The sequence below is a fragment of the Alexandromys fortis genome, unplaced genomic scaffold (genome assembly GCF_014885135.2).
Source record: "Alexandromys fortis isolate MF-2015 unplaced genomic scaffold, M_Fortis_MF-2015_v1.1 scaffold_12, whole genome shotgun sequence".
In the NCBI taxonomy this organism is placed as follows: domain Eukaryota; kingdom Metazoa; phylum Chordata; class Mammalia; order Rodentia; family Cricetidae; genus Alexandromys; species Alexandromys fortis.
This window is the reverse complement of record NW_026067937.1, coordinates 1,158,757-1,181,399: the sequence shown is the minus strand read 5'-3', so window position 1 is coordinate 1,181,399 and position 22,643 is coordinate 1,158,757.

The following is a 22,643-nucleotide window of genomic DNA, read 5'->3' as shown; positions in this document are numbered from 1 at the left end:
CTGTTAAATCAGATACAATATCAGAGTATTAGAGTAGAAATTATCAAATGAAAAATAACCACTGACTTGAGAAAATAACACAAAAGTGAAATTGGTTATATAAAAGACTGAAAATTTATAAGTCCCTGTCAAATTTATTCAAAGAGAAGAGAAACTACATAAATAATATTAGAACTGAAATGAGGATATACATAAGGTATAAAATTATAAGGATGTAGAAGAAGACTACCACAATTTCCAACTCCAATCATTTAAGTGTCATTGACTAATTCTTAAATAAAACTGACTCCTGAAGAACAAGAAGGTATTCTTCCAAAATTATACTTGTAGTGAAGACACAGATAGATAGCTATAAGGCAAGGAGGCTAACACACCAGTTTTCAGTGACCTTTCTTTTAAAAGAAAGGGGAAAAGAGAGGTTGGTAGAGAAAAAAATTATTTACTTATACTTTGGCTAAAGAATGACAGCAAAGACTCTGAGTTCCTTGTTTATATTTATACATGTGCAGATAATACCTAGTATTGTATACACAATGTTTGATCAACAAGCATTCAACATTTTATTAGACTATTAATGTGGCTCAGTAGATAGAGGTACTTTCTCCTGGGCCTAACAACTTGAGTTTGATCCCTGGAACTCACATAGTTGAAGGAGAGAACAAACTCCTTCAATATTTTTGTGACTTCCACACTTTGATATGACACATGTGTACCCCTATACAACCTCAAACAAATAAATAAGTGTAAAATGTATTAAATGATTAATACATCTTATTAATATTAAATAATTATTAAAATACATTAATGAAAACTTGTTTCAACTGATCCTTATGCTAAAATTCATCTACTATCTATATTCTAGAAACAATTATAATTTAAATACCTCTGTGGTACTCATAAATTCATTGATTCACATTACAACTTTTTCCTTTTGTGCAACTTTAATCAGTTATTTGGATACCTCTACCCTCTCCAGATTCAGTCTCAGTGTAGATCTACAGCACTGCCCACCCAACATTGCCTTATCTCTCAGTAATGATGTCTTAGTTTTGTACTCAGTCTCTAAACCTCTTTTCTAGGATTCCCAGGATGCCTTAGCAGACCCTTCTATGTGTCATGGAGACTGCCATGACTTACATGACCCAAGCTACAGTTAGATGAACAGCATCAGTGTATACTAACACTACCTATGTGATGTTCCAGCCAAGTCTTAAGTTTTCTGCTTCATGCTACAAAAGACCTATGGTTGCTAAAGAAAATAAATCCAGAGTCTTTACTGCACAGACTCATCTCCAACCACTAACCATGGTCACTCTGAACCTAACTGCCCTTTGTGAAAAAGCATTTGTAGGTCTTTGCCATTCACTCTCTGTATGTGCTGCTATAGCCCACGGTCCCTATAGGCCACAGCAGTGACATCTATTGACAGCATGCCCTCTGTACCTTTTAACAATCTTTTCAGGATCATTTTTTAATAATACACCTATAACTTAAAACTTTGTCTCAAGATGTTCTTCAGAGAATTCCAACATTAAGTTCTAGTTAACAATTCAGGTTAATACATTTATGTTCGTAATTTGTCACTTTTGAAGGATTTGACCTACCTACTTTCTCGATAAAATTTGTGTATCCAGTTCTTTATTCACACACTCCTGGTTTATGTCTACTTTTGTGGCCTCCAGGTTTTTCTACTAAATTAAGGATATTTTATAGCTATTGTGTGGCATCTTCATGGTTCATGGTTCATAAACTCTTTCTACAATATACCCATTCTCAGGTTAGTTGTTGCCAATTATTTATTGGTGCCTATCAAATCTACCTCTATAGCTCATTTCTCTCTACACTTGAAGACATATAATTTTCGTTGTTAATTACATATTTACATTTAGATATCACCAAACGTAATAGATAATACTCATATTCTATAACAATATTTGTGCTTTTATACCACAAATATGCACTTTCCTTTGGATCTATTTTCTGAGTTCATGTGCTCCCATCACCTAGATTCCTGACCATTATTGGCACTTTTATTTATTTCATTTTTTATAGAAACTAGCTATCCAAATTTCATATGAACCCTCTATACATACAAGTGTATATATACACACATATATAATCCATATAACTATATTATTTTAATATTCAATATATATTTAGTGTAATAGTTTGAAAGGCAATGGCTCCACAAAGGATTGTCACTATTAGGACTTGTGGCCTTGTTAGAGCAGGTGTAGTCTTATTGGAGGAAGTGTATCATTGTTGAGGCAGGACTACTTCCTGTTTCCAGTGAGTCAATATGTAGGAGGACACTTTGCTACTTCTCCAGCACCATGTCTGCCTGCACACCACCATATCACACCATGATAAAAATGAACTAAACCTCTGAAAATGTAAGTCACTCCAATTACATGATTTCCCTTTATAAAAGTTGCTTCAGTCACAGTGTCTCTTCACAGCATAAAAAAAAGAAAGAAAAAAGAAAAAAAACCCTAACTAAAACATCTTGTACACATGTATATTTATAAATATAGCATTTATTTTTGGAGTGTATGTGTTTGATTTTTAAAGTAATTTCTCTCTTTGGCTAATCCTTACATCATTTCTCATCTGATACTTTACATTATTAACCTAAATGTCACACTGATTAAGATATCCAGGATACTGTATTCTGGGTCATCTTTCTAAAATCAGAAAAATATATTAGAAAATTTGCTTGCTGAATACTATATGATGCATTTAAAATTTTCATTTACTGGATAAATGTCCAAGCAATAAACTATGGGTTGCATAAATAATCATATTTGAGGTGCTGCATAATGTATATATTAATTATGATCCTAAGAAATAAGAAAGCACAGCCATCAAGACCTAGGTTAGAATATTCTTGAAGGGAAATTTATCAGAGTTGTAAAATTTTATCGATAAATATATCTAATAAGTCCTACATTATGAAGACAGTCAAAATCACACCAATGTAGTTTTCTGCGCTTAGATAATTATCATGTGACAGTGATATTTCCAATCTACTCTTTACATTACAGAGTCTCCAAGCATATTATTTTGCTGTATAATGAAAAACTAGTAAATAATTAGTACTGACTTTTCCCACTTACTGTCTTTCCCCACTTCTTGTCTACTACAAGCAAATTTGTTTGAAATATTTTCAGTTCTTTTTATTCAATCTTTCCTGACCACTATCCAAGGGAGGTAGTTAAAATAGGCCATTGACAGGCTGATAACACTTATTTTCTCAACAATGATCTTTCATAGGTGAGAAAATGCTACTTCCCTTGTAAAGAGAAAGGGCAGCTGCCTATGAAAGAACAGTGATCTCCCCAGGTGTGAGCAACGGAAAGCACATTGTGTAGCAGGTCTGTTAAAGAGAGAGTATTTCAGACTACTGGGTGACGTCAAACGTGGTCTTTGAAGGTCAGCAATTTCTTGATCTATGCTATTTGATATTTCTAGAAGTACTGCAATATCTTAATCTGAAAATATTACGTAAGTCACCTTCCTGGCTTTCACAAGTAAAATTAATAGTTTATGGCCGTATACATTGTTTTCCATCTTTGAAAGCTGCAGATTGATTAAAGAGCACAAATGGGGGAATCTAACAAAATCATATAGCAATGTTTAAAGGGCATAATAGTGTGTAAAAATAAAATTCAGATTCCTTGAGATGGCAAGATGGTGACATTGAAGCTATTCACTTTATTTTTATTGCTGTGTGTGTGTGTGCCTGTGTGTGTGTGTGTGTGCTTGTGTGTGTGTGGACATGCCTGAATGTATGTATCCATGACTGAATGTCTATGTAGAGGACAACATGAAGTAGTTAGTTCTCTTTTTTCTTCAGGCAGATCTCAGGAACCAAATTCAGGTTGCTGTGCTTAGTAACAAACGTCTTTATCTGCAGAGCCACGTCACAGCCCCCAAGAAAGATATAGCTTATTTATGTACATTTTCATGATTGTTAACCCAATATACAATTTTGCTAGTACCATTTAAATATCCATTGCCACACGATGCACATATGAGCATGCATGAAGAGAAATTCTATGTATCATAGTGTTTAAAGATAAAATTCAAAAAATGAGTTTCAAGCTCTTCCATAACATGAACTACCTTTATGTTGATCGTTTATTCTAGACTGTGAGGACCTTTCTGGGTCTTAATTCTCCTTTACCTTAAATTTTATATGTCTCATAGGACTCAGTTTAAAATTCAACCAAGAATTTAGAATTAAGTTGCCTGACTCCTTCAACTCAAAATTTGTCTACAAATTACTAAACTTGTTTCAGTTACAGTACCGTTCACTTAAATTGCTTGTTTTAAGTTTTTCTTTATTTTGACTATAAATCCATGCATGCATGTTCATAATATAGGATTGAAAATATACATGTGGATCTACTTTCCCATCTTTCTGGGTTGTGAGGATGGAATCTCACCATTGGATTTTTCTGTCTTATTTTTTAAAACATATTTTCTCACTGAACCTGGAGATTGCACTTTTGTGTAGAATGCATGCCCAGTGTGCCCCAGTGATCCACCTGTCTCTCCCCCTCCTCCCTTGGTTAGTGCTAGATTACAGACTTTCATAACCAGTTTCAAATTTTTATGTGAGTGCAGGAAAATACCACAAGTATTATGAAGCCTTCACAGGGTTTCAAAACTAGCACAATAGGGTCCTGAAGAGAGGTGAAGTCAGGTCACAAATAAGTTCACATACTATGATATTCAGCAACTCAGACTTTGTCTTTTAAGTAAAAGTAAAGAGATAATCACCAGTTAATGCCATTCAAAATTTTTTATAACTTTTGAAGTTTTAAGAGTTCTCAACATTAAAATGAATGTCATACAGGTTTTGATTTACAAAATGTTCCATCTAAAGGTTTTAGCATAGTTCTAAAGGATGACTTATTCCATTACATGACTTATTCCAGGTAAGCTTAAGCAGCAGAATATGAGCTTAAATAGAACATAATCTTGTTACAAATGTGGTTTCACAATACTTTATGTACAGCAGTTTCTTGAGTCACCACAGATGTAAAAATATAGAGTAGAAACTATAAATGTTAGCCCTACATAACAGTGACTTTACTCTCGGTGCTGTGAACTATAACTGTGTGGTACTCCATAGGTAATTTTCTTTGACAATTACTTTTCCTTATGTGTAGCAGATGTACAATATTTCTTTTTCTTATGGCTATTTTGAAAGTTAAACAATAAATTATTTTAGCATAATGAAAGGAGTACATACACATACTTAGTCCTTAGTAATGACACAATAAACACTATAAATATAACATACTTACAATAAATTTCTTCTCTTCCATGTATAGGTACATTCACTTCCTTGTACAAGTGATATGAGTGTAATTCCTTTCTAAAAATATGTGATTATTAGACTTTTGTTACTGGATTAGATCAAGTCAAAGCTTGGGCCCTGACAGTCGCGGCAGGTAAGGTTCTGTCAGTCATCCCAAGTAGGTCAGTTAAATAAAAGCAGAGAAGTTTTACTCAATACAGCTACACTATAAAGAAGAACATATTTAAAAAGAGCTCCTCAAGGTCCATCTTTGGGATCCTGATATAAGACTTTGATATAAGTATAGGGGATACAGCAAGCGCAAAACATGAGCAGCCTCGGTCCTGTTGTGGTCCTGCCCATCATTGTCACATCATGGCTTGGGCTCTCATCTTTCCTGAAAGGTGGTTTGACAAATAATCAGAACTGAATGAGATCTTCTGAGAGATAGTCTTCCTACATAGCTAGAATTAGAAGTCTTTTTTTTTTCATTAGAATGAGAAATATTATGAGAAAATTACAGTTCTTTGGAGACTTTCATTTCAATTGCCTCACAAACCAAAAGGAGGAACTTTAGAAGGTAATTCCTGCCATGAAGTTTACAACTTGTCTTAGAGTAATGACCATGTTTTCCTTGCTAGGGTTTGTTTTAGAGGGTAAAAATAGTGCTCAGGTAAAGATGAACAAATACATTGGACAATGTGATAAAGTGGAATGACATCAAATCAAGTTCCTTTGGGAGCTATAGGAAACACGATCTTCAGAGTTATCACTATGGATCACTAGTTTCTCTCTCAGAGGCTTGATTAAAGGACAAATTAGATGTATACGGATCAATTTCTGAAGCCAGAAGAGGGAGAAGGAACTGATGGATTTGTGCTAGTGTGAGCTTGCTAAACAGCTGACCAGCTCTTGGCCACATAAAACAAACAGAAGGCACAGACAATTAAAAAAAAAAAAAAAGAAAGTGTAGTAAGAGCTGATCTGCATTTTCCCTGTTGATTGTTCCATTGTCCTGAGGCCAAGACTTAGACCTGAGATGAAGAAGCTACATTCATACTGTGAGTTTCACTCTGGTGAAGTGATGGGGAGCAAGGAGCTTACTCTTGGAATGGCCCTCTGGTTGCTGTAGTTCTGTGTGAGTCCATGCATCTCATCTGGCTTTTGTTTTGCAAGCCTAATGGGAAAAGATTGGAGTGGAATTGTTTAAAGATCTGTGAATACTAGTGGCAGGGGGAAGAAATTATAATTAAGTTTTTGTGTAAATAACAGGGCAAAAAGTAATAAATTCTCAGGGAGTACTCAGGACAGAGGCTCTTTTCATGAAGGCCACTGATGAGTCTTAGACATTACAACAGATGTTATGACAACATTAATATTCATAAGCTGGAAAGTAGTGAAAGGAAAAATATATAGATGAACAGAGCTGAGGAAGGAAAGGAGAGAATCAAATACATCATAAAATGATAAAATTACCCAAGAAATATTTCAAAGAGCAGTTATGCTCATTTGTATTAGGTGATAGACATCCTATTAAAACCCTCCCTTTTGATGATTTCAGATTCTAGAAGGCTAAACAAAGCTAAGTATAAAACAAAATTGTAAGCTCTGAGACATATGTAGCAACACCTAGGTTATTACTAGAAATGTATCAACAACAAAACAAAAATAACATTGTTAGAAAATTTTGTTATTCTATAACAATACAAGATGTAGAGTTTAAGCTAGAGCCTACACAGAACTTTCATCTTTATATTCTAGTGACCCAGGATGGTACGCTACCAAAGAGAAACAAATGCTAACCCAAGCACAAAACCTTTGATCTACAATCTGTCCTTCCTGTAAAATATTCTAGGGCAATGATGGTACAAACCTTGCACAAGTAACCAAGTAATGTATAATTTGACTTATGGTTTACTCTATGAGATGGAATGGGGCTGGAGAGATGGCTCAGCTGTTAAGAGCACTGCCTGCTCTTCCAAAGATCCTGAGTTCAATTCCCAGCAACCACATGGTATTTCAAAACCATCTGTAATATGATCTGGTTCCTTCTTGAGGAAGAGACCTGGTCAGTTATCCTCATCAACTTAGACCATGAAACCCAATATGGACAAGTTCAACAGAACAGCCGTATATGGCTGCCCATGCATGCTTTAACATTGCCATTACATAATTTTTTTTTCGTTTTTTTCCCATGAGATGAAATCCATACATAACACTGTTTGGATGACCAAGAACCATAAAATAGCCCAGTGACCTGGTTAAAACCTGGTTTAAATAAGAAAGTAACAATAAAAAGACTCCAAATGATACTCTGCTATACTCATATATGATGAAAACCTTATTCAGTCATCATCAGAGAGGCTTCCTCCTACAGCATATGGAAACAGATACAGAGACTCACAGCCAAACACACACACACACACACAGAAAGAGAGAGAGACAGAGACAGAGACAGACAGAGGCAGACAGAGACAGAGGCCTTGAAACACACTAATCTAAACAAAATATCTACAACAAACCATGCCCTTGGAGCTCAGAGAACCCTGCAGAACAGGAACCAGAAGGAGTGGGGAAAATAGAGGGAATGGAGGACATCAGGAGAAGAAATCTCTGTAAAACAACTGAGCAAAATCCATGTTAACTCACAGAAACTAAAGGAGTAACACAGATCTGCACTAGGTCCCCTGCATATGTACTATAAATTTCAATTTATTACATTTAAGGGACTCCTGAATATGTGAATAACTGCAAATCTGACTCTTGTTCCTTATCCTGGGGGCTCTTATTTTTCTATTGGCTTGGTTTGTCCAACTTTGATATGGTAATTTTTCGATATATATATATATATATTTCATTATGTTTTGATATCTCATAGAAGAATTCAGATTAGGAAGAGAGTGGATTTAGCTGTGAGGAACTTGGAGTAGATGGAGGGTAAATTGTATTCAAATTATATTTTATGAGAAAAGGACCTATGTTTAATTAAAGTGGATAATATATATTTAAGGTTTATGTTCTTTCAATAGATGCATTACAGTTCCCTTTTTCTTGCTACTCTATAAAACAGGGAAAATGTAGGAAACAGACTGAAGCTAAAATTTATTTTGACTCTATTCTTTTTAAATGGTAGGTTGGGATGCAGATGTCATCTGTCACTGAGAAGAGGTGCTTTGGGAAAATGAATGGTCTGAACCCTGTCACTTGTACTTTAAATAAACGCTGATTGGTCAGTAGCCAGACAGGAAGTAGAGGCAGGGCAGTTAAGCAGGAAGTAGAGGAAGGGCAACAAGAATTCTGGGAAGAATGAAGTTTCAGTCTACAGTTGTCACCCAGACAGAGAGGAAGCCAGACACAGATCAAGCAAGATCTTGCCGAAAAAGGTACCAAGCCATATGGCTAACTCAGACAAGAATTATGAGCTACTATAAGTTAAAAGAGTTAATAAGAAATCTGAGATAATAGGCCAATTATAATTAATGTAGACCTCTGTGTGATTTCTTTGGGACATAACGACTATGGGAACTGAGCAGGACAGGAATCTCAGTCAACAAAGAGGCAGGAGCATATGAGCAAACTGAACTCTCTGAATGTGTCGGACAATGAGGACTACTGAGAAGCCAAAGACAATGGCACTGGGTTTTGATCCTACTGCACATACTGGCTTTGTGGGAGCCTAGTCTGTTTGGATGCTCACCTTCCTAGACCTGGATGGAGGGTGGAGGACCTTGGACTTCCCACAAGGCAGGGAACCATGACTGCTCTTTGGATTGGAAAGGGGGGGGAGAGGGGGGAGGGGGAGGGAAATGAGAGGAGGGGAGGAGGTGGAAATTTTTAATTAAAATTAAAAAAAAAAAACAAGAGAAATCTACTCTTGCTACTAGCACAACCTGTTAGTAGATTATTAATCAAGAAATGGGTGCTCTTATACTAACCCCGACAAACATAATAATACCACAGCTGGATTGTAAGAAATGTCATTTAGCACTGCCAAGGCTTTCAATGCCTATAGCTGTTTTGTGAGGTGAATGGAAGAGAGCTGTGGTGTAGAAAAGGCAAAGGACACAGGTGTTTGCCTCTGCAGTCTAATATGTGACATTTTCCTCGATTCTTATGTTTACTAAGCATATCTAGTCACATTTCAACAATAAATATAAGATTACTAAAGCTTAAATCGCAAACTGAACCCCACATACAAATAGTGGGAGATTTCAAAACTGTACTCTCACCAATGGACAGGAATGTCAGACTGCTCTTTGGATTGGATTAACAGATAAACAAGGGAACTATCAGATGATAAAACTAAACTGGGCTTAATAGGCATCTATAGAACATTCCACAGCAAAACATGAGGGAGGGCCTTTGTCCTGCCTCAACTTAGTATGTCAGACTTTTGTTAACTCCCCATGGGAACCCTTACATATTGGGAGGAGTGGATGGGGGTGGTTTGGGGTAGAGTCTAAGGGGGACGGGAGTAGGAGGGAGGGGTAGAACTGTGGATGGAATGTAAATTGAAATTAAAATAAATCAATAAATAAAACGAAAACCAAACTGATATATTGGTATTCAGATCTTTGTTTCAAAGGAATTAATTTATTTTCTTGAAAATCCAGTAAGGGAAAAGTTTGTCTGGGGTGAATATTTCTATTTAGTTATGAAGTGAGTAAACTTGTGGGCTTTAAAGAGAGGTGGACCTCTGGAAAGCTTTTCTGAGCTGAGACTCTTTAACCCATAATAAAGAAACTTGTTAAAACCTTGCTAGGATTTAACAGAACTAATTCCTTAAATCAACTTCATTCAACACTTACTCAGTGTGAAATATATAGCATAATTATTTATTCAGAAATAAGAGAATCACAGGCTATGGTACTTATTGGAAGGGAAGAAATTTTGTTGCCTAAATCATTGAAGAAAAGTACTTTACATTGGTTAATAATGTCAGTATTTATTAGTGTTATTATTATCCTTCAAAGAATATTAATAGATTATGCTGTAATAAAATAAAGGAAAATGAATTAATTTTCACTTTAGTTACATTCATGTGTGTGTGTGTTTATATGTATGAATACACACAAATTCTTAAGAAAAAAAATGTATATAAAGACATGTCCCAAGATTTCTAAACTCACAAACATAGCATTGGTTCTAAAATGTCCATTACAATTCTTCATTTTAAGATATAAAATCCAATATATCTTCCCTTAATACAGAGGCTTAGGATTCAAACTAATTTAATAAAGATTTCAAATGAAGTTGGAATAGTGAGTGACTCATAGGTCACAAGTGGGTGGCAGGTGACAGAGGGGAAGGCCTCCAGGCAGAAAAGAGACTCTCAGAACTAGTTCCCCTGTCAGAATGGAATGAGATATTATGAGGTATTACTTCCTCTGTTATTTTAACATATGGTTAATGCATAAGTCACACATTTCCACATATTTCTATACATGAAAGTAATATTTAGAGAAGTTGTGAGAAGAAACTTGTCAAGTGTCCTCCCTCAAAACCACAAAACTGAAAATGTTAAAAATCTTGTTTGTGCTTACAGATTCAGGGTCTTTCCCTGTATTCCTTTCATCTCCCATAACCCAAGTAAATCAGGATCTACCTCCTCTTGCTTTATATGAGTGTGCTATGTTTATAACTTACTGAAGATTCTGTGCTATCAAAAATCAGCAATTTTATCTAAATGGTAACATTTTTGATGATCATTTTAAGTAATATATAAGTAAACAGAGCAAACAAGAAATCCATTTTAAACCTACATTATATTAAGTCAATGAGTTTGCTTTGCTTTAACTAGACTGATTATGTTCATGGATATATTAATATCTGAACAGGAATTTAGGCCATGATTTCAATGCATATATCCAAGTTAAATATTGTAGAATGAAAAGACAGAAATTAGTGATCTAGCAATTCCTTTATGGCCAAAGATATATATAAAACCTTCAGAGTCAAAGCTTTTAATAATTAAACCAGCAGAGTAAATCTCCTGGTTTTATCTAAGTACGTTGAAGAAAGGCCTTATTTAGTATTATAGCATAAAATCATAAATCAAGGATAGAAGTACAGGAGTCTAGAGAGATGATGGATGGTTAAGAGAGTTTGGTGCTCTTGTAAATGAGATGTGGATGACTGGAGTTCAGATCTCAGGACCTATGACATGCTGCTCAAAGGTGCTTGTCACTCTGTCGCCAGCTTCCTGGGATCCAACACACCCTTCTGACATCCATGGACACCTATGCTAATGTCTCTCTCTCTCTCTCTGTTTCTGTCTCTCTCCCTCCCTCTCTCTGTCTCTATCTCATACACACACATGCACACACACACTCGCCTAAAAAAATCTTTAGAAAAAGATTTTAGAAAGTATAAACATGAACTTTATAAAACTTAAAAAGTTACAAGCACAGAATAATTGTGTCATTCTAATAGGGAGAAAGACTGAAAGTTGCAGTTTTATTTCTTATAATTATTATGGCATTTGTGGTCCGGTCCACGTGGAGACTTGAAAGCCTAGTCATTACAAATTAAATGTTACTAAGTTTCTCGTTATGAAACATTAGAAATATAAGGCTAGAATGCTGGCTCAGTGGTTAAGAGCACATACTGCTCTTGCAGAGGACCTAGCTGGTTCCCAAAACTTATATTAGTTGTCAAATTCCTATAATTCCACTTTAAGGTGGCCCAATGTCCTGTGGCTTCTGCAGTCACCTGAATCCAATTAACAAGCACATACATAAACCATGCACACCCACACATATATAAGAAAAAAATTAAATATCTAAAAAAGAATACCTTAAAATTAAAAAGCCATTCTATATAAATGTGAGTATATTTAGCATAACTCTAACTTATGAAGTGATGCTTACAGCTAATAATATATTAAATAAATCATGTATATTGTATGAATAAAATAACTAGGATGAGTGAAGGACACAGGTATGAATCATTTCACTTCTGAGATTCTACGGGCATATCAAAGTGATCTGTTTTCCAATCTGTAGTGATCTCTGCTATATAACAGATGGAAGACTAATCTCTGCTATACCTCTGGAAACTTAATAAAATATCCTTTTTACTATCATCCTGGCAAAACTTGTGAATAAACAGAAAATTAGGGGTAAATTATTTTAAAAGAGAAAATGAGAAAAATAACTGCACAGCCATTTGAAAAAGTTCACATAAGTAATGGGAGAACACCAATCTACCTGCAGCCAGGGTGAGATGTCAGTGCTGAGAGAGAAATTACTAGCTGCTTAAGAACAAATGCGCTCATTGGAATATTACCATCAACTGAAGTAGGAACTCTATGTTGTAGACAAGACAGCAATGAAAGGGACAGGTAAAATGTTTGTTGCATTAATGTTTGAGATATGGCAACAATTCAGCAGAAGTTCAAACAGTATAATAGTCACATAAAGCAATGAAATAGTATCTGAGATTAGGTGTTGAGAGCTATGGAAAGCAGAATGAAAAAAAGTTCTAAATTTTTAGTTCAGAAGCATAGAAGAACGAGACAACAACCTCACATATTTACATCTAGAATGGAAAGAATTTTTAAGGAAGACAATTTTTGATTTATTAGGAATACATTAGATTTGTCATGATCCCTATCACTCAGCTTAACACAAGGATTACACCTACTTAGTTCAATATGCATTTCTGAATGGAGAATACGCATAGTAAGAATTCATGCAATTTTTGTTGACTGTGTCCTTTGCATTACAGAAGCTTCTCAGTTCCAGGAGGTTTCATTTATTAATTGTTTTTCTCAGTGTCTGTGCTATTGGGGTTATATTTAGAAAGTGGTCTCCTAGTGGCAGCCTACAGAGTGGGAAAAGATCTTCACCAACCCAACATCAGACAAAGGGCTGATCTCCAAAATACACAAATAATTCAAGAAATTGGTCATCAAAAGAACACATAATCCAAAATAAAAATACCTAAAGAGAGAACTCTCAACAGAGGAACCTAAAATAACGGTTAAAAGACACTTAAGGAAATACTCAACATCCTTAGCCATCAGAGAAATGCAAATCAAAATAACTCTGAGATTTTATTTTTACACCAGTAAGAATGGCCAAAATCAAAAACACTGATGACAACCTATACTGGAGAGGGTGTGGGGTAAAGGGACCACTTCTGCATTGCTAGTGGGAATGCAAATTGGTACAGTCCCTTTGGATATCAGTATGGCAATATCTAAGAAAATAAGGAAACAACCTTCCTTAAGACTCAGCAATACCACTTTTGGGTATATCCCCAAAGGATGCTCAATCATACCACAAGGACATGTGCTCAGCTATTGTTTGTCATAGCCAGAACCTGGAAACAACCTAAATGCCCCTCAACCAAAAAAAAATCGATAAAGAAAATGTGGTAAATTTACACAATGGAGTACTACACAGCAGAAACAAATTAATGTCATCTTGAAATTTGCTGGTAATGGATGGATCTAGAAAACATCATTTTGAGTGAGGTAACCCAGACCCAGAAAGACAAATATCATATGTACACACTAATAAGTGGCTTTTAGACATAAACCAAAGAAAATCAGCCTATAATTCACAATCCCAGAAAGCTTAGACAACAATGAAGATCCTAAGAGAGACATACATGGGTCTAATCTACATGGGAAGTAGAAAAAGACAAGATCTCCTAAGTAAATTGGGAGTATGGGGACCATTGGAGAGGGTTGAAGGGTATTGGAGAGCAAGGGTGGGTAGCAGAGAAAAATGTATAGCTCAATAAGATCAATATAAAATTAAAAAGAAGAATGCATGTAAAACAAGAAGGATGAAGATGGTACTGGAGACTTTTATAGATCAGAAATGAGGATAGAAACATGTTTGTAAGAACATCAAGTTGTTGGTACAGACATCAGAAGGTCCTCTGAGCTAAAGATTATAAATAAATGATGTTATTTTTAATTAATTATTTATGTATTCTCTCATATTTTGCATCATGACTGCAGACTGCACTCTCTCCTCCTTTCTTTCCTCCCAGACCCTCACAACCTTTCATTTTCTCCAGATCCACACATTCTCTGTTTCCCTTCATAAAAGTGCAGGCTCCCTAGAGTTATCAACCAAACACAGCATAATAAGTTCCAATAAGACTAGGCACACACCCTCATATCAAGCCTGAGCTTTTTTTTTTATTGAAGAATGAATAAAGAAAATGTAGTACATCTACACAATGGAGTATTACTCAACTGTTAGAAAATGACCTCATGAAATTTGCAGGAAAATAGATGGAACTGGAAAAATTCTGAGGTAACAGAGACCCAGAGAGTCAAATATGGTATGTACTTATTTAAGTGGATATTCGCTGTAAAGTATAGGCAACTCAGAATAAGGAATAGATTCCCCAAACCAGCTCAAGTGTCAAGGACATATCGTGATTCTACTGCTAGGAGTCTCACAAACAGAATAAGCTACACAACAGTCACACACATGCAAAGGGCTTAGATCTGACTCATGTAGCTTCCTAACTGCTGTTTTCTTTTTTCCTTTTTTAAATTGTTTAATGTTTTTATTGAGCTATAATATTTTTTCTGCTTCCCTCCCTTTCTTTCTCATCTCCTTTTACCCTCTTCAATGGTCCCCATGCTTCCAATTTACTCAGGAGATCTTGTCTTTTTCTACTCTCTATAATGTATATACACGAGTAATCCTGGAAGCAAATTTCACAATAAAGGAGATGACTTGGACACCAAAATTGAAACAGTTTTTCTGACAACCTTCAAGGAGTTCATAGCCCAGTAGGATCTTCTTCAAAGAACTTATTGTGAAATATAAAAGAACACAGAATTGTAGATAAAACTGAGGTCCTGTGAGAGAAGTTAAAACAAGCTTCAGTTTGCAGTAATTTTTTTAAAAAAAAAGATATATTTATTAAGTATGAGGATGGAAACATGGAATGTGTTTGTATGTTTTAAGGAGAAAGAATCACCACCATAGGCTTTTGACATTGGAGGGCTAAAAGAGGAAACTGAAATGAGGGCAGGAAGTGTGCGATGCAGACCCATGCCCGAGTTGAACTTGTTGCACTCCTATGCTCCCTTTCCTTTGCTTTCTATTACCTGACAGCAGAAACAGAATGAGTAAGTCGTGGTGAGAGAGATGCTCGGGGGTGATGTATAGGAAGTGAGCAGCATCTTTGAAGATTAAAAGTAGAGTGGAGTAATTTAAAGTTAGATCACATACATAAATAAAGCAAAGTACAGCACAGCAATTCTGTTTGGTAATGAAGAGCATTAGAATGAAGTGCTTTCAAGATGAATGACAGGCATAACTCTCTCCGGAAAAGCCTACACTCACGTCTTGGATGTGGAATGTTCGTTCTCTAAGTCAAATCTTTCTCAGATTCTCTGGGTATTTTTCTTTGCACATGCCTAAACCTCTTTTTTAAAAAGAGAGGAAAACATCCTCTCTTTTTAAAAGATTATAACATAAATACATTTCTCCCTTTGTTTTCCTCCATCCAAGATCCCCCATATAGTCCTCTCATCTTCCCTTCAAATTCATGACCTCTTTTTATCCACTAATTGTTATTACTTGTACACACACACACACACACACACACACACACAAATATTCCTAAAGTTTCCCAAATAGGTCAGTATAATGTTACTTGTTTGTATGTTTTCAGGCTTGGACAACTACCTGATGTTCTTCCCTAAAGAAGACCGTATCTCCTGCTCCCAGATTTTCTAGTTTCCTATCGTCCTTTGTGAAGGTTGAGGTTTCATGGGCTTTTCTCCTTCCACTTTGGCAAGTCTTTTGGTGTTATCCTTGCTCCACTCACATGGGGCAGTCATGTCGGTGAGACTTACCCGTGTTGTTTCTTGTTAATTTGTCAGGACCTATAAAGTTTTTCAGTGCTAAATCCAACCATGTTAGCTCCACATGAGTGGAAAGACCTCTTCGGACTACCGTAGACGGCAACATCAGGTTACACCTTCTGCTGCTGGTACCCTGGCACCTTGGTTAGTGGTCTATCCAGGGATATTCGAAAGCACTATTCGTGAGTTGTCATCACAGTGATTTTGCTGCTGTCATCTGTTGGCTTCACTGTTTAATGACTTTTTCTGATTCCTCCTTTTCTTCCCCCCTTTTTTGTTTCATTTTATCATTTGTTTTCTGGTCAGACATTCACTTACTTGTAAAGGAATATCAATGGTACCACAGATTAAATCTTTCAAATGTCCTTTCTTATATCTAATGGAATAATCATGGCTGAGTAGGAAGTACATCATCTAAGAACTGATCTGCTCATGTCCTAAGCTACTGTTTTGTCTCAAAAGAAGTTCTCCAAGACCTTGTGGTGAGTCAACTTTGGGGTGATAAACAGCAATGTGGATATTGTTAACTAATACATTCAGGCTCTAATACACATCAGAATGGATTGTACGCATGACATTCTCAGATCCTTTATTTGTTCCTCAATCTTATATATTGGCCTTCCTAAACTTAAAACTTCATGATAGGTAGAGCTTGGGGCACTCGGTCACGGTTTTGTCACATTTATTTCCCACAGCCTCACACTTATACCTGCTCAGACTGATTCTTGTTTTTATTTAAGAAGTCTCAGTAAATGATACTTGTCTTTAAAAAACATGATAAGAAATAAACAATATGGTATCCTATTTCTAGTAATATATGTGGGATAGATGTGTGTGTGTGTATACTGAGTTTTCACTGTAATATGAAGAGTAAATCTATTTCGTTAAAAAAATAAAATACATCCAGAAGATAGATGAAAGACAGTTTAGTTGAGTGGCTTACCAATGTGATGGAAGCAATCAGATAATAGTCCACTTTAAGTGGGCATAGTAGTTCATGCCTATAAGTCCAGCTTTTGGGAACTGGATATAAAAAACTAGGAGCTCAAAGTCAACCCTGAACATATAGTCATTTGTGAGTCAACCTAAAATACATAAAACTCTGTCTCAAATAATAGATACTGTATTAATTTAAAATTGATAAATAATAAATATGAATGAAAATGACAATTTTTATATTTGTATATGACTTCATTGTTATGTACATAGCCTACCTATGAATGTACGCTTGGATATAATTTTTAGGTACCATGAGCTTTGATTTAAATAGAAACAAAAACACAAAATTGAGCAATTTTGGTCATGGCAAGGACTCACTGTCTCAGTTCTCAAAGGTAACTTGAAAGGACAAGCTACCAATCATTGAGCAATTAATTAAGCTTCAGAGTGAAGCCTTGTATTATTCAGGGTAAACTACTCCCATCTAGTTTTTTTTTTTTTTTTCTGTGAGATTCTGCTGTCCTGGAATTCAAGGTGACGAGTTTAGGATAATGACTTTTTTCTTTGTTCCTTTAGCCTTGGAAGAAGATAAGTCAGAGAGATTCTCTTTAAGTGATAACATGCCTGTGCAGAGACAAACCGGAGTATATCCAAAGGAAAGGAGAAAGACATAAAAGGAAGACTAAGATGCCAGCATTTCATCCTGATTATAGCTTTCCTTGTGAACCCAGCTCCTCTTAATAAATTTATTTTTTGTTGAGAACCAGACCAATCCAGGGCTTTCTAAGAATCTCTGATGATAGAACAAGAAAAACTGAGTTCTATGTTCTTGTCCAGGAACAGACTTGGCAGGACCTTGTCTGAGGACCTGGAAGGAGTTAAGGTCTTGGTTCCTGGGATCTTGATTTTACCTGAAGAGACTGATACCATCAGTCACAAGGCCACTGAATATTGGTCTGAGATGCCTTTGAGTTATCTTATGCTCCCCTTGTGCAATGTGGATTGATTAGCTTCCTGCTGATGTTTCCCCCGTTGTATGCTGGCTTTTGCTGACTTTGCCCTATTTTTCTTCAGAAAATAATATATATGATGCAGTACTTCTTCTTAAGCTTTCTTAGCATACAATATAGCTTGTACAAGACCTCCTAATCCCAGGTTCCTGTCTTATTTCTCCTCTCATCTCCTAGCCGACTTCCCTTATTCCCCTATCAATGAAGAGCCTGCTGGTTTGTGTTGGATTTTGATGCCTGTTATAATAGATCTTAAATCTAAAAACTAGTTCATCTAATTTTGTTGGTAAAGGAAAATAAGAGTCTCTAAGATATTAACATTGTTTGCCTTTGTATACAACTGTTAGATATTTAAGTTGAAGAGTGTTTCCTGTGTCTCAAGAACAGCCTGCTGAGTTTTCAAGTGACCAAAATATATTTTATGAAAATTTTGTTATTGTTGTTATTGTTTTTACATCCCAACCAAAGTTTCCCTCCCTTCTTCTCAGTCCCTCACCCTCTCCACCCAACCCCATCCACCCAATAACTTCTCTTTACGTACAGGTAGGCATCAGCCACCCATGATATATCAAGTTGCAGTGAGACTAGACACCTTCTCTTCTGTTAAGGCTGGATGAGGGAATCTGGCAGGAGGAATGAGTCTCAAAAGCAGTCAACAGATTCAGAGACAGTCCCTGCTCTGACTGGTAGGAGTCCCACACAAAGACCAAATTACTTTACTGTAACATGTATGCAGAGGGCCCCAACGAGCACTCCACCATACCACAAAGACACTTGCACAACTATGGTCATAGCAGCTATATTAGTAATAGCCAGAAACAGGAAACAACCTAGGTATCCCCCAACTTAAGAATGGGTAAAGAGGCAGGACCAAGGGCCTCAACATCTCTGAGGAGTGGATGGGGGATGGGGTGGGGAGAAGATGGGGGGAATAGGAGGACAGGAGGGAGAGGGAACTGGGATTGGTATATAAAGCAATATTTTCTTAAAGAAACAGTGGAAGAAAGAATGGATAAAGAACATGTGGTATATTTACAAAATGGAATATTATGTAAACAATGACATCAGGAAATTTGGTGGCAAATGGATGAAACTAGAAAAGATCATCCTGAGAGAGGTAAGCCAGACCAAGAATTAATATAAAGGAAAGAAAGAAAATGGAAAATAAGTAAATATCAGAGCGAACAAGAGATGGAAATGATAGGCATCATCCCTAGGTCAGATGTTAGTAGGCATTTATGTCACCTGTCGATTTACTCCCCACTTTTAGGAAAAAGCTACAAATGCAGACAATGGAATGACCAGACTTCTGACATTAACGTTTAAATTCAGCTTCTGGACTTTCAACAATAGGCATAAAATAGAGGCTGTCTGCACAAGCTCCACAGCGTGATTAAAGGCAAAGAATGAGCCTAATTGAGAGCTAAGCCCTCGAGAGAGCTAAATTTCCCTGGGCAAATGAAGATACCCCCACAACATCTACCAGAAGAAAGGAGACTCTCAGACACAAAACTTGCTGTAGCTGTGCAAATTCTGGAAACGGAAACAGAGACAGACTCTTCAGGAGGATTCTAAGAAACTGAGGTATCATTGCTTCTGCAAAGGGAGAAATCACTATCAGGGATAATACACCACCCTTCAAGGGAGGAAGGAGATTAATCCAAGGGTTACTATCCTTAGAGTAAAACTGTTCAAGCTTTCCTAGTGAGGCTTCCTCTCAAGAAGATAAACATCCAGGAGTTTTGGGTACCTTAAAGTAGCAGACAAAAATATGAATTTCATTTTCTGCAAGGAGACTTCATTCTATGATGAAACCAGAGCTCCGTTTGAAATTTGTGTAGTAACTCTCTTATTTGCCTGTTGCTATAATATAATACTCTCACTATAAACTACTTAAGAAAGGGAAGGTTTGTTTTGGCTCACAGTTCAAGGTGAAATCCATCCCAGCAGGGATATCAGGCCAGCAGGACCTTAAAGGACCTGCTTACATTATGTCCACAGTTAAGAAGAGAGCAACAAACACTGTGCCAAAGCAATGGTTCCTTTGGAGACAGCCCAACACCCATCCCAGGGAATGGTGCTACCCATAGTGGCTGAGTGTTCTTTCCTCAATTAATCAAATGAAGACCATCCTCCCCAGGTAACTATTCCTCATACATATGTTCAGAGGCTTGTTTCCCAAGAAATTCTTTATCTCAAGTTGATTAGAAACTTTTTTTTTTTTGAGACAGTGTTTCTCTGTAGCTTTGGAGCCTGTCCTGGAACTAGTTCTTGTAGATCAGGCTGCCCTCAAACTCACAGAGATCCACCTGTCTCTGCCTCCCACGTGCTGGGACTAAAGGCATGTGCCACTACCTCCCAAGTCAGAAAACTTTTAAGGACAAACAATAAGGTATAACATAGGGAGTCCTCACTTAAAATTAGGGGATGTTCTGATATCATAGCTTACTTCCCTGGCTAAGCTCTGTATTATGTAGATGGCCAAGAAGTTTGCTATCTGCCGTAGTAGCAGCAGTGATGGATGCGAAGACTACAAACTGCTCTGAGACCTCTGTTACAGAATTAAATGTAAAGCTTATCTTACACAGAGGCAAGAAAGGAATGCTGTACCAACAGAGTTATGGTAAATGATTGACAGCCTCAAAGGAAATATGAGTCTCTTGCCCAAAGCAGATCAATAAAAAATTATTAAAGGACTTGTGACTCATGTCATATGGGATGACAGACATTAACTACCCTAGGTATCCGTCTTTGGGGAAAAGAACTAGAGCTCCCAGTTCCACAAGTGGTAAGAGCTATCTCCTGTTTCTTTAATGTAGAAAACAGAACGAAGCCATTGCCTTCACTGAACCTAATACAAAAAGGAAACATTGCCCTGGAGAACATGGAGATGAGAATTCACGCACATGCCTACCTTTTAAAGATATGAATACAGCTGGTATTCCCTGACACAATCTTAGTGTGGATAGATGGCTAGCCTACACTGACTAACAAAACCTAAAACGAGTTTCTATAATAAAACCTACTCCTCTGAGTCCCCACTTCTTCAAGAATATCTCGAGGTTAAGCCTGTTTGCGCCTGTAAAGTGGTAAAATATTTAAAAGAATCTCTCCAAACAAGAGAAAAGATATCTTTTTTATGCACAAAGAGGAGTTCCATTTAAAAGTCTATCAGGAGTGATGATCTTGCACAGTGTTTAAATGGCTTCATTGTTTTAGATGCTGTCGGTATAATCACATGTCTTCAGTGAAGACAATGGCTCAGTATTTGCCTTTTAAACGGCTCCACCAATGGATAATAATTTCAGGGAATTGTTCCTTTAATGCTTTGCTATATTCTCAGTTCATAAGCATTAGTATGTGTCTTTTCCACTGCCTTATTTCTAAACTCAAATGTTAAAATAATGAGGACAGCTCTCCTACAAAACTGAATGGCCCAGAGATAATGACAGGAGCACAAAGGGGAACCAGTGCCATTATTAAAGTAGAGTGCAGTGTTACATATGACAACTGGGGCAACTGGTCCTTCGTGCGCCAAAATTTGCATACCTAAATTAAGTCTGTGTCAGATTCTTCTTTAATTTTTGGTGATTTACTAACAGCAGGGTTCTCAAATTACACACACACACACACACACACACACACACAAACACACACAAAGCAAGAGAGAGAGAGAGAGAGAGAGGGGGGGGGAGAGGGAGAGAGACAGACTTTCTATTTTTGGTGCTAAAACAAGCTTCTGTGTTTTGTTTGTTTGTTTTGGTATTCTGAGTAATGACTTTCCTTCAATTAGAATGCCAACAGAAGTCATGTCCTGATATCAAAGCTTCAAAGCTTGGGCTTTCCCTTACCCCTTTCCCCCACCTTGGATTGAAGAAGCTCAGAACTATTATTTCCAGGGTTGTTAAGGTCTTTTTTAATGTTAAGGTATTGAGATATCAGAAATGAAAATTAGGGCACTATAGAAAGATAGCAAAATCCAGAGAGAAATGAGAAGAGAAATTAACTCATCTTTAAGTCTGGCTTAAGTTTCTTGATACCTGAAAGTAGCTGAGTCTGACACAAAATTCACTGTGAAGATTTCCTACACAAACAACATATTTTTTTCTCTCTAGAGATACTTCAAATAAGAAGGATAAACCCGCAACAGAACAAGCTTAATGTTTAAGTGGGTATGACTTTATCGATTGGCCATGTTCCTTCACCAGTTATAAACGTGTACTTTGCCATTGAGAAATTTCTAAAAAATTGTGTTTACAGTCAATGCAAGCAAGCAAGCAACAATGAAATGTTTGTTCCTCAGAAATGACTTAAACAATCTAAAGTTAGAATTCATCAGATTGCACATGCAATTGTGGTGGCTTGATTGAGAATGGCCCCCATGGGCGTGTATATTTGAATGCATAGTCCCTAGATGATAAACTGCTTAAGAAAGATCAGGATGTGGCCTTGTTGGAGGAGATGTATCACTGGAAATGTGATTTAGAGCTTCAAGAGCTCATGCCAGGCCTCCTGGTGACTCTCTCTCTCCCTCCCTCCC